This window comes from Diadema antillarum, unplaced genomic scaffold (assembly GCF_040938485.1).
Source record: "Diadema antillarum isolate AM-2024a unplaced genomic scaffold, OU_Dant_1.0 seq00000386_RagTag, whole genome shotgun sequence".
NCBI lineage: Eukaryota > Metazoa > Echinodermata > Echinoidea > Diadematoida > Diadematidae > Diadema > Diadema antillarum.
In genome coordinates this window covers 1,218,363-1,231,169 of record NW_027271384.1, presented here as the reverse complement: position 1 = coordinate 1,231,169, position 12,807 = coordinate 1,218,363, and the positions used below count along the sequence as shown (strand labels likewise).

Sequence of the window (12,807 nt, the reverse complement as noted above, 5' to 3'; positions counted from 1 at the left end):
CACATCCCCGTGCCTGTACTATTAATGTGCCGTTTTTTTTTCTAAGAAGGGACGGCGAAAAGCAATTACCATCATAAAGACATATCTTCCTTTGAGAGTGACGAGTCATGATGCAATGCCACATGAATCAATTGTCTTCCTATCTCTGAGGCAGCTCCAGTTTAGCACATACTTCAAATTTTTCTTAGTGGCGGCATGAAACATGGGATCAAAGGGAATGAGACTGTTGTTACTCCATATCTCGAACCTCCTTGCTACTAGTAAATATTATGCACGCCAAAGCCGCAAAAGTACGGGTAATGGGCAAATCGGTAGCTAGGGAACTACAGTTTTGCTACAAAAACCAATAGAATTTCATTTAAATGAAAATCAACAGTCTGATTTACCAATCTCTGTTACCAAGCCGCCTTTCAATGTATTCTCCATCATCAAACCGAGCGACAGCTATCTGCACCGTGGACGAGGCAAAACTGCAGGAATTTTGTCACAAACATTTGCATATTCAGAATCTGAACTCGAAAAGTCAACCCAGAGCTCTTTCACGCTACTATCCGATAAATCTCTCATGTTTGGGAAAGGGTTATTCAAAGAAATATAGTTGTGTTTAACTGTTATCCACTGTAGACGAACGACAAAAGCTAATAGAATCTGTATACAACATCGTGCAAATAGAGCTGAGTATAGCGTCTGCTCGAACTCGCATCATTCTTGAGATGACGTCTCAGGACGTACGCGCGCCGTTCGCGTGATTTGACAGCATTTTAAGGGGCGTTCCCAGAGCTGTAGCTTCTCTCAAAATAGCACTTTCATTCGTCAGAATCATCAAAAAGTAGTCGTAAATGCGAAATCAGCACATAACATTACATAAAATTGGCCTAGACATGAAAATTAGTCTGATTTGGGCTTCAGGGCCCCATGGCCAATTTTATGTAATGTTATGTGCTGATTTCGCATTTACGACGAAGGAAGTGTGCGCTGCATACCAAGCTTGAGCTGCTGGGTCCATCCCAGTCGGCCTTCGTCAGCTTAACTATATTGTTGTCTAAATTTTCCGTAAATTTGGATCTTATGGAAAAGGAGTGAAGACTCACCCCATCCTTTGCCGTGTTACTACACTCTGCAACGATGCATCGTCTAGACATGGTTTACAAGGTGCAGCTAAGATCTCCTAAAACAATATTTTTCTTGCAATCAAACGTTTGACAACCCAACGTCTTGCGAGCAATCAACACACGACAGCAGCGGGGTACGCGCACGGGTAAGGCCGGGTATACGCGGTACGGGTGCTTCGAACATTGGCTAAATGTTGTCAGCTGACGTCTGCTAAGAAAGCTTCATTCTTGAGATGACGTATGCGGTCACGTGACTCGCGTTTGTCGAAAGTTGACTTTTTTTAGGGGCGGGGCTTAGGAACTTGAAAATGTGCAATATCAGGGTGGCAAAAGTGGTTTCTCTCTCACATTGGTGCTTTCTACAAACAACTGGTGAAAGAATATCAAAGAATAAACACATCTTAGCCCTCTCAGAGCTCAAAATTGTGGATTTCAGGGCCCCTTTAAGGCGTTGGGATATGCTTGCTGTGTGTGGTGTGGTGTCTGACACCACACCTCTCACTCCCCTCCCCTCATCAGGGTACATCTGGATCGGCGTTTTCGGTTCGACTAAAAAGATGAAAAGTTCCAGACTTTAGGGACTCTAAGGCTTCAACCCCCCCTCCCCCCTTCGGTGGTGTGGGGGGGGGGAGGGAGGGCCCGTTTTAACAAATTGAGATCAGCATAAAGATAGTATTTGCCAAGTTTTGTGAAAATCGGTCATAGATTTTTCAAGAAGATGCTGACTATGCAGGAAAATTGCCCTCCTACCCTCACCCCCCCCCCCATAAGGGCACCTTTGGATCCGCCATAATCAAACATGAAATCTCAGTCATTAATGTCTTCATATAGGCCTAGCCCTAAATAGGCTCTATCTTTTTTGGGTTCGACTAAGGAGATTAAAAGTTCAAGACCTTAGATAGGCCCTACTCTGAATAAGCCTCAGCGCCCACTCCTCCCCCCCCCCCCACCCGCCGAAAAAAAAAGATGGCGCTCATTTTAACAAATTAAGATTATATTACCATAAAAATGCCTCATAGATTTTTAAGAAGATGTTAAAAGTGTAGAAAGTCCCCTTCCTCCTCATCAATTCCCCCTCCCGATTAGGGCCCCCTGGATCCGCTATAATCAAACAAGAAAAATTCAGTATTTAATGTCTTCTCAGCACTAACTTAGCTTTATCTTTTGTGATTCGACTAAGAAGATAAAAATTCCAGACCTTATACTCTATGGCTTCAGCTCCCCCCCCCCCCCTTCGCCGTGGGGGGGGGGGGGGTCTTTTCAAGAAGTTAAGATCATATCACCATTAAGATACTATTCGCCAAATTTGGTGAAAATCCGTCAGAGACTTTTCAAGAGGATGCTGAAAATGTAGAAAGTTCCCTTCCTTTCCCTCCGCCTCCCGCCCCCCCCCCCCCATGCATACAGGGCGCCCCTGGATCCGCCATGATTAAACATGAATTTTCAGTCATTAATGTTTTCATAGCACTAACTTAGATCTATCTTTTTCGGTTCGACTAAGAAGATAAAAATTCCAGAGTTTAGTGACTCTAAGGCTTCAACTCCTCCTCCTCCTCCCCCCCCCCCCCCAGCAAGGTGACTTATTCAAACAAATTAAGATAAAGATATCATCTGCCAAGTGTGGTGAAAATCCGTTTTGGAGTTTACAAGAAAATGTTAACGGTATAAGGTTCATGAGCAGTTTTGTTAGAAATCGAGATTATATACACTGTATTCTAAAGGCCTACATACCATCGGTACGTTATACCTTTGAAGTACATGATTTTTACATTTCCCGGCAGCGTTTTTTACAATTCCCGGCAAAAACTGAACATTTTTCCAAATCCCGTTGATGTAATTTTCGAGATTTTTACATTTCCCGGCGAGATGTTTTACAAATCCCGGCGTTTTTACAAATCCCGGCAAGACGTTTTTGCAAATCCCGGCGTTTTTACAAATCCCGGCTCCACAGGGTCACATAAGATGTGTTATGTATTGGTAATTGACATACAACATACGAACGGCAGCTTCTTAATAATAAGTTCCACCAACAATGACCAATGCAAATGTTTGCAGTGTTATGAAAACAAATAAAAATGCAAAGCAAATACAAGTACAAATACAAATACAAATACAATACAAATACAAATACTAATACAAATACAAATACAAATACAAATACTAAACTTTACATGTAACTCCAAAGCGGTTGATTTAGTTCTAGGATAATGATCTGAAGTTTAACGTGATACGTCCTCGTCCCTCGTATTGTACACTGCCTGAGTGAAAGATGATATTATTCCAAGTGCCATCATGGACCAACTTAAAAATTTCTCCTCCTCCTCCTCCTTCTCCTTCTTTTATGGCATCTTCACCTTTTTTTTTCTCTCTCTTTTTTTTTTGCTTCCGTGTAAAGCGACTTGAGCATTTATTCGGAATAGAAAATGGCACTATAGAAATTGTTGCATGTATGTATGTATGTATGTATGTATGTATGTATGTATGTAATATATATGTATGGTCCAACTTTGTCTAAATGAAGCTTGTTGTCTTTCTAACTAATATTTATCTAAGTTGTGTTACCACCTATATGCCACCAAATAGTCATAGATTCATCTTGATGGTGATGTATTCATATTCTGGCAGGTTTTGGTGACGTGTGCACAGGAGACCGGAAGTTGGAACCGCACGATTCCAGCGGTTGGTACAACAACAGAGCAGACCCACTGCTGGGTAGCTATGGTAAGAGATCGACGTCTTGTCTGCGTGTCCTTGCACTCATTTCCTACCCATATTTCTTTTTGTCCGAAGAGGGACTACACCCTTCACGTGTAGTCGACTGTGATAAAAGTATGAAGCAATCATAATTCAACAGTTCACATATTATTCATTCGGACACACTAGTCTGGGTGCCAGAGGCTGAACCTTGTTTTACCGTCCACCCAATGTTTTTTGATGGTTTTACCCTATTTTTGGGGTGCTGAATCCGAATCTGGATGATGCAACTCTTGCATCCTTGAGGGTTTTGAGATATTCAAGATGGCCGCCAAAATGGCCGCCAAAACCGGAAATTCCCACGTATTTCCTTCTAAATGGTGAGATATTGAAAACAATTGATGGTTTTACCCTATTTTGGGGGTGCTGAATCCAAATCTGGATGATGCAACTCTTGCATCCTTGAGGATTTTGAGATATTCAAGATGGCCGCCAGAATGGCCGCCAAACCGAAAATTCCCAAGTATTTCCTTCTAAATAGTGGGATTTTGAAAATAATTTATATTTCTACCCTATTTGGCAGGTGCTGAATCCGAATCTGGATGATGCAACTTATGCATCCATGAAGTTTTTGAGATATTCAAGATGACCGCCAAAATGGCCGCCAATTAAAACCGGAAATTCCCATGTATTTCCTTCTAAATGGTGTGAAATTGAAAACAATTGATGGGTTTTACCCTATTGCGAGGGTGCTGAATCCGAATCTGGATGATGCAACTCTTGCATCCTTGAGGATTTTGTGATATTCAAGATGGCCGCCAAAATGGCCGCCAAAACTGAAAATTCCCACGTATTTCCTTCTAAATGGTGTGAAATTGAAAATAATTGATGATTCTACCCAATTGGAAGGTGCTGAATCCGAATCTGGATGATGCAACTCTTGCATCCATGAAGTTTTTGAGATATTCAAGATGGCCGCCAAAATGGCCGCCAATTAAAACCGGAAATTCCCACATGATGTACTTCCTTCTAAATGGTGAGAAATTGAAAACAATTGATGGTTTTACCCTATTTCTAGGGTGCTGAATCAGAATCTGGATGATGCAACTCCTGCATTGTTGAAGATTTTGAGATATTCAATATGGCCGCCAAAATGGCCGCCAAAACCGGAAATTCCCACGTATTTCCTTCTAAATGGTGAGATATTGAAAACAATTGATGGTTTTACCCTATTTTGGGGGTGCTGAATCCAAATCTGGATGATGCAACTCTTGCATCCTTGAGGATTTTGAGATATTCAAGATGGCCGCCAGAATGGCCGCCAAACCGAAAATTCCCAAGTATTTCCTTCTAAATAGTGGGATTTTGAAAATAATTTATATTTCTACCCTATTTGGCAGGTGCTGAATCCGAATCTGGATGATGCAACTTATGCATCCATGAAGTTTTTGAGATATTCAAGATGACCGCCAAAATGGCCGCCAATTAAAACCGGAAATTCCCATGTATTTCCTTCTAAATGGTGTGAAATTGAAAACAATTGATGGGTTTTACCCTATTGCGAGGGTGCTGAATCCGAATCTGGATGATGCAACTCTTGCATCCTTGAGGATTTTGTGATATTCAAGATGGCCGCCAAAATGGCCGCCAAAACTGAAAATTCCCACGTATTTCCTTCTAAATGGTGTGAAATTGAAAATAATTGATGATTCTACCCAATTGGAAGGTGCTGAATCCGAATCTGGATGATGCAACTCTTGCATCCATGAAGTTTTTGAGATATTCAAGATGGCCGCCAAAATGGCCGCCAATTAAAACCGGAAATTCCCACATGATGTACTTCCTTCTAAATGGTGAGAAATTGAAAACAATTGATGGTTTTACCCTATTTCTAGGGTGCTGAATCAGAATCTGGATGATGCAACTCCTGCATTGTTGAAGATTTTGAGATATTCAATATGGCCGTTAAAATGACCGCCCAAAACGGAAGTTCCCATGTATTTCCTTCTGAACGGTGACAATTTGAAAGGAATTGGTGGTTTTTATCTTATTTTGAGCGTGCTGAATCCGAAGCTCAGGATACAACTCTTGCATCCTTAAGGGTTTTGAGATGATAAAGATGGTCGTCAAAAATGACCGCCAACAACGGAAATTCATATGTAGACCCCCTATTTCCTTCTAAATGGTGTAAAATATAAAACAGTTAATGGTTTTACACTATTTTGCGTTTGCTGAATTTGAGGCTCCAGAATACAGCTCTTACTTCCTTGAGGGTTTTGAGATAATAAAGATGGCCGCCAGAATGGCCCCTAAATGGCCGTCAAAAACGAAAATTTCATGTAAGCCCTATATTACCTTCTAAATGGTGTAAAATTGAAAACAATTGGCGGTTTTACTCTATTTCGAGGGTGCTGAATCCGAACCTGGTTGATGTAACTTTCGCGTTCTTTTTTTAGGGTTTTTAGATGTCCAAGATGACCGCCAAAATAACTGTCAAAATTGGAAAATTTTAGACCCTATTCAGCACCCTCGAAACTTGGTTGTTGAAATTCGTCCATTCTTTAGGGTTTTTAGACGTCCAAGATGACAGCCAAAATAAGTGGCAGAAATTCCAATGTTAATATATTTTTTCTTAATGGTGAAAATCTTAAAATAAATTGATGGTCTTACCCTATTTCGAGGGTGCTGAAGGTCTTTGAAGGTTTTGGGACATCTATAAATGTCCTGTATGAACGGAAACTCCTTAACATTTTCTTATACTTATATGGTGAAGTATTGTGCTCTAACGTGAAGCGGGGGATTAAACCCATGCAGGGTGAAAAGCAATAATTCGTATTCTTACATTCAACGCAGTTGAGCGAATTTGTCAAATTAGCCAAAAGTTATTGGCATCCAGAATGACTGTCACAATGGTATTGTAATATACTGAGATATTCCAATATGTCTCAAACGGAACTTTAACACATACTGGAAAAAAGAAGTGATATTGACATCATACTGAAACGTACAAACACAAAGATACGACTGAAAATGTTAATGTACGTTTCAGTATGATGGCAATATCACTTTTTTTTTCCAGTACTAACTAACGAACACACAAACCAACGGTAACGTCCATCTTTTCGTCACATCAATCCCGACGACCATCCAGCTGCAGGCCCGTAACTACGATGATAATGATGATGATGATGGTGATGATGATTGTTATTACCTCCGCCTAGGGAGGAAGTTATGTTTTCGTTACCGTTGTTTTGTGTGTTCGTTAGTTAGTACTGGAAAAAAGAAGTGATATTAACATCATACTGAAACGTACAAACACAAAGATACGACTGAAAATTTCTTCATGCATAATTGTTATAAGATAATGCTTGTGGTCGCCAATGATATGGCTCCACGATTTGAAGTTAATCCTTTTCGGCTATCAATAGAGTAAAATTAAATTATGGCATGCTGGTATTTGGTGTTGAAACTTGTCTTGTATTCTGACGAGTCTCGCCTCGTATTCTTATGAAACTGTTGCATATTCTGATTACGTCATTGGAAATGGTTACATCCATGACCACTATAGTAGATATCAATAAGGGTAGTTTCAAAAGCACTCTGCGCGATTATGATATTCGTAAGTACTGGATTATCAACTATTCAACACGCACGTTGATCACTATAGGTACGTCCACGATTGCTCTTCTTCTCGCACTGTGTGTATGTATATACACATATATACATATATGTTACATCATATTGCCGAAAAAGATTGAAGCATAACTATAAAAATGTCCCACTCGTGTCTTCAACAATGTCATCAAGACCACCAATATAAATAATTAACCAATTTGAGTGTTCATGGATGAAGAGATTTAAACTGCTCATGGATTAAGACAGGTAATGTTGGGTAATTTCAGTAAACTTCTCTACATCACTATCACAATATGATTTAGGTGAACATGTCTTGTCCATTGATTGTTAGTGTTCAAAACTTATCCATTATATGAAGAGGAAATAATGTAATCTTGCAATCATTCAACCGCATCTGTAGTCTTGAAGGGTTCATTGCTGGCACACGTCTTGTATCGTACCAACTCAAAGATATCCGGTATAGCTGGTTTCACTGTATATACAGCAAGTTCAAACTGTGCCGTTGACGAAAACCTGAAATCTTTCAGTCAAAAAAAAATAGGGTAAAACCATCAAAGTTATCAATTTCTCACCATTTATAAGAAGGAAATACATAAGAGTTTAAGTTTTGGCGGCCATTTTGGCGGCCATCTTGGCTATCTCGAGGTGCATCATCCAGATTCGGATTCAGCACCCAGGAAATAGGGTAGAACCATCTATTGTTTTCAATATTTCTCACCATTTAGAAGGAAATACATGGGAATTTCCGGTTTTAATTGGCGGCCATTTTGGCGGCCATCTTGAATATCTCAAAAAACATCATGGATGCATAAGTTGCATCATCCAGATTCGGATTCAGCACCTTCCAAATAGGGTATAGGATCATCAATTATTTTCAATTTCACACCATTCAGAAGGTAATACGTGGGAATTTTCGGTTTTGGGGGCCATTCTGGCGGCCATCTTGAATATCTCAAAATCCTCAAGGATGCAAGAGTTGCATCATCCAGATTCGGATTGACATCCTCGAAATAGGGTTTTAAAACCATCAATTGTTTTCAATTTATCACCATTTAGAAGGATAATAAGTGAGAATTTCCAGTTCGGGCGGCCATTTTGGCGGCCATCTTGAATATCTCAAAACCCTCAAGGATGCAAGAGTTGCATCATCCAGATTCGGATTCAGCACCCCCGAAATAGGGTAAAACCATCAAAAAACATTGGGTGGACGATAAAACAAGGTTAGGCCCAAAAAGTGGCTTTGGCACCCAGACTAACAAGAAAAGAGAGTTATGGAATCTTTATAAATAAAATGTAGTATCTATAAAGCACGTCGAGGGTAAAATTGGTAACACTCACATCTCACAACGCCCTGACTGTTTCTTTATGGCAATAATCTTGTCGAAAAACATTACTTCTGAATTAGCGGTAGATGAAGAAACTCGCCCTTTAAAATGCAAAGTCAGTATTGCTATAATATAAGATATACGAGATTCGCTGACAAACAAACAAACAAAGAAACAAATTAAATCATGCACGTCACTTTTGTTTTCTTTTGAAGAACCGCCATGAAAAAGTATATCATAGAAATGTATGGGGATTATTCGATTTTTGACTATTCTAAGATTCTGGATTGGATGTTTTTGGTCACTCTCCATAAGTCTATCAAACATAATTATCACCATTCAACAAATACAGTCAAGCTTAAAGGCTCATTGTGACGCGTGTTTACTGCACTTGCACCAACACTCACAGCGCTCACCTCACCTTTTTATACCAAAATAATATATTGTGATCATATAGCACTGCCAACTAGCGTATAACTTTGTTGCTGTTGTTGTTGTTGTTGTTGTTGTTGTTGTGTGTGTGTGGGGGGGGGGGGTTTCGGGGGGGGGTAGCTATGTACAAGCAACAAACATTTTTTACGTTTTATTCTTCTTCTTTTTAGGCTGTCGTATCTTCAAGCTGTATGCCTACGACTGCCTTCTGCACTCCAATCCCACAGTACATTCTATCACAATTTAGTCGGATCACTGTATTGTGCCTTTATCCGGAATAGCTCTACATTAACGTTTGTTCTTGTTTCTTTTTTTTTATTCCGTGCTCGATTAGAAGCTGTAATGTGACCAGAAAGTTTTGATTGTTAACGAATCCTAATTTGGAAATGATTTATAAAACGGTAATAACTGATCAATCAACTGATTGATTCATTGGTGCCGTCAAGCTTGCATCGTTTCATTTTGTGTTGTGGACAACTGTGCTTTATTGCACTGCGTTTAATAGTCAAGATGTTAACAACAGCCTAAACTGAGCTGTTTTCAAAATGTTCAGAAGTAGTATCACTGCGGGAACTACTTCGTTGTAGTTTGTCACTTTGTTTTCACTCAGGATATAAACTTGTGTAGAGCTCTTTTTTCCACGGTGGAGATGAATGATGGGCAACAATGTGAAAAAATAAGCAATTAGTGAATCTACCACTATTGAGCAATGCTTGAAAAATAATGTTCACATTTGTTTTTCTTTCTGAAAGCTGCCATTTACATCATCTTCAATTCTAACAAAGACATATTGATATATTATTCCTTTTTGATTACAAAAAAAAAAGAATCTCTTCTTCTCCGTCGCTTGCCGGTGGGGTACACAGACGGGACTTACGCGCCGGCGGGACCTGACCGGCCGAACCCGCTGGACATAAGCGAGAGAGTTTTCAAGGGGGAATCCGGTAAACCATCTTACCAGAGGAAGACTGCTCTTCTGGCTTTTCTAGGTGAACAAATTAATCGTCTTAATCTCTTTTTTTAAGTAGGTAAATTAATCAGTCAGTGGCTATTATCAATTCTCTACTATTTGTTATAGGGTTTTTTTTCTAAGAAACGGGAAATGAGAATCTGATTTTCAACTTCTTTTGTCAGATATCTGTTTATTTCCCCTCTTCCGTTTCTGAAAAGTTCTATCTGCAAATACGCACACACGCACAAACTTATGTGCATATATGTATATATATATATATATACATAAATATCTATTCTATGTAAATGCATATGTATTTGTATATATACATATATATACATATATAGTGAAAACTTTGAGCAAAGAAAATGGGTTTTCGAATCCCGATGAAAACCCATTTTCTTTGCTCAAAGTTTTCACTGTTTATTATTTGTTTCTGGTCAGTTTTCCCTTCTTTGTTTCAAAATACATATATATACACACACACATATATATATATAGATCTATTCTATGTGAATGTATATATATATATATATATATATATATATATATATATATGATGAGCTTTCAACAAAAAGGCGCTAAATCCATTGAAAAATGATGGATTTAGAGCCTTTTGGAAGCAAGCTCTTCATATTAAGAAAAGGGGATAAAGACATGTATGCATACATACACACTCTGTACGAGTTTGAATGTAAATGAAACCAATGTTTAATCTCTTGTAAGATTGCATTGTGCATACTGTTTGCAAATTTATGTAGTGCACCTTTTTTGCCCACAAAATATGACATGATTTGAGCAGTCATAAAATCGAATTTGTGAATTCGACAAACGTCTACTCTATCACACTCGTTAGTTGGTGAGTCTTGGCAATGCCATTAATGAACTGATAGTAATGATTGTATAATGATAATAATAGTGAACAATATTGGTATGAACATTGTTGCCAATGGTAACCTCAGTGCTGCTGCTATAAGTTTAATGAGCTTTACCGAATTTTGCATACAAAAAAGGAGTTTATGTCTGCCGTTTCCCCAGGGATGCGCAAACTGATCTTGGATGTACATAATAGTATAGTTCTTTTCTCGAATCCTCTTTGTTCTCTGCTCTCTCAGCCCAGCATGTTTTCAATGAGATCGTAGACGCCAGTCAAATCACATGTCCCCTGGAGTGGATGAACATTGACATTCCCGAGAATCTTCGAGATTATTACGACGGCGCGACACAGATTCCCTATCGTCGTACTCGCTATGATTTCGATACGGGACATTCATCCAACAGGCCACGGGAACAGGTCAGTAGGGCGGAGCGCGGCGCCAACCCTAGCATTGTTACGGCAATAATAGATAGACATGAGTCTTATCTCAATACGATTTATAAACATATGATCATCGGTCTTCTTCTGATAAGCCATCAGAATGACTAGATATCTATCATCATAAATAATGTACCTGACCACTTTCGCTCACACATCAAAATACATTACATGGCGAAAAAATCTCGTACCTATTCTTAGTAAGTTGCAATTGCGCAGACTTTCTTTTCCTGATTTATTTTAGCCATTTTATATCTACATCTGTTTAATATATTAGCCTACCATGGTTTTGAAAAAGAATAAGGTAACATGGATACGCAGATGTTTAGTGGGAAATTGTTGCTAATATTATACAAGAAACAAAGATATGCAAATTTGGTACATAGATGTTTAAAAGAAAAATGTTCTTCTGTTGATACAAGATGAACGCAGCGTCGCCTTGGTTGGACGGCACGGCGATATATGGACCGAACCGGGTGTGGGAGAACCAGCTGAGGTCGTTCCAGGGCGGTCGACTCAAGTCCCAGGTAATCGACGACCAGGAGTTCCCAGCGTTCAACTATGTCGGACTACCGCTGACGAACCCAGCTCCGGCCAGCGAGCACAAGATTTACGACGCCGAGCGTCTCTTTCGTAAGTTATACGTTATCATTCGTAACTAAAAAGATTCGTGCTTCCCGATTGGTCTACTCTTCGTCAGAACGAGGCGTCCGCATTTGTTCATATTCATTGTTCCTTGTGTCATGTTCGGTAAAACTGAGTCATATACGCCGGTGAATTTCTACCGACAGATTTTTGCGCAGGGTACATGACTTCTCATCTTATTATTTCTCTGCACCAGTTTAAACCAAAAAGAGATGAATCACACGTGCATTTCATGAATCGGTGGGTGGGTACAGTCATCAACTTAAGAAATATTCTGAAACCCACGCGGCTACACTTATGGCGCTTAAACCGTTCCAAAATTATCAAAGTCATGCATCCCATTCTCACCCATTCGCTCAAGCCTGTACATAAGATGTGAACCACTGCTTTCGCTATCGAAAAATTTTGATTAAATGCTGAAATGAATCATAAACAATAATTGACTGAGAGCTATTATGTGATGATATTGTGTATTTTGGCTGCAACGTAGTACCATTTTATAAAACAATAATGAGGCTAAGTACTTGGTCGGGATTTGAATAGTCCAAAACACAGGAGGCTTCGCCTCGTGTGTTTCTGACTATTCCAAAATAACTATTTGGGTGTTAATTCTTGCTATCATGTTGTATGATAGCGCAAGAAAAATACTAGCGCAAGAAAAATATTAGCTAGGGCAAATGTATTTGTATGGAAATT

At 39.3% G+C, this 12,807-nt stretch overlaps 1 pseudogene; it reads left to right on the top strand.

The window, feature by feature from the left end:
• LOC139731900 (dual oxidase 2-like) overlaps window positions 1-12,807 on the top strand; it is a 90,803-nt pseudogene that overhangs the window by 35,490 nt on the left and 42,506 nt on the right.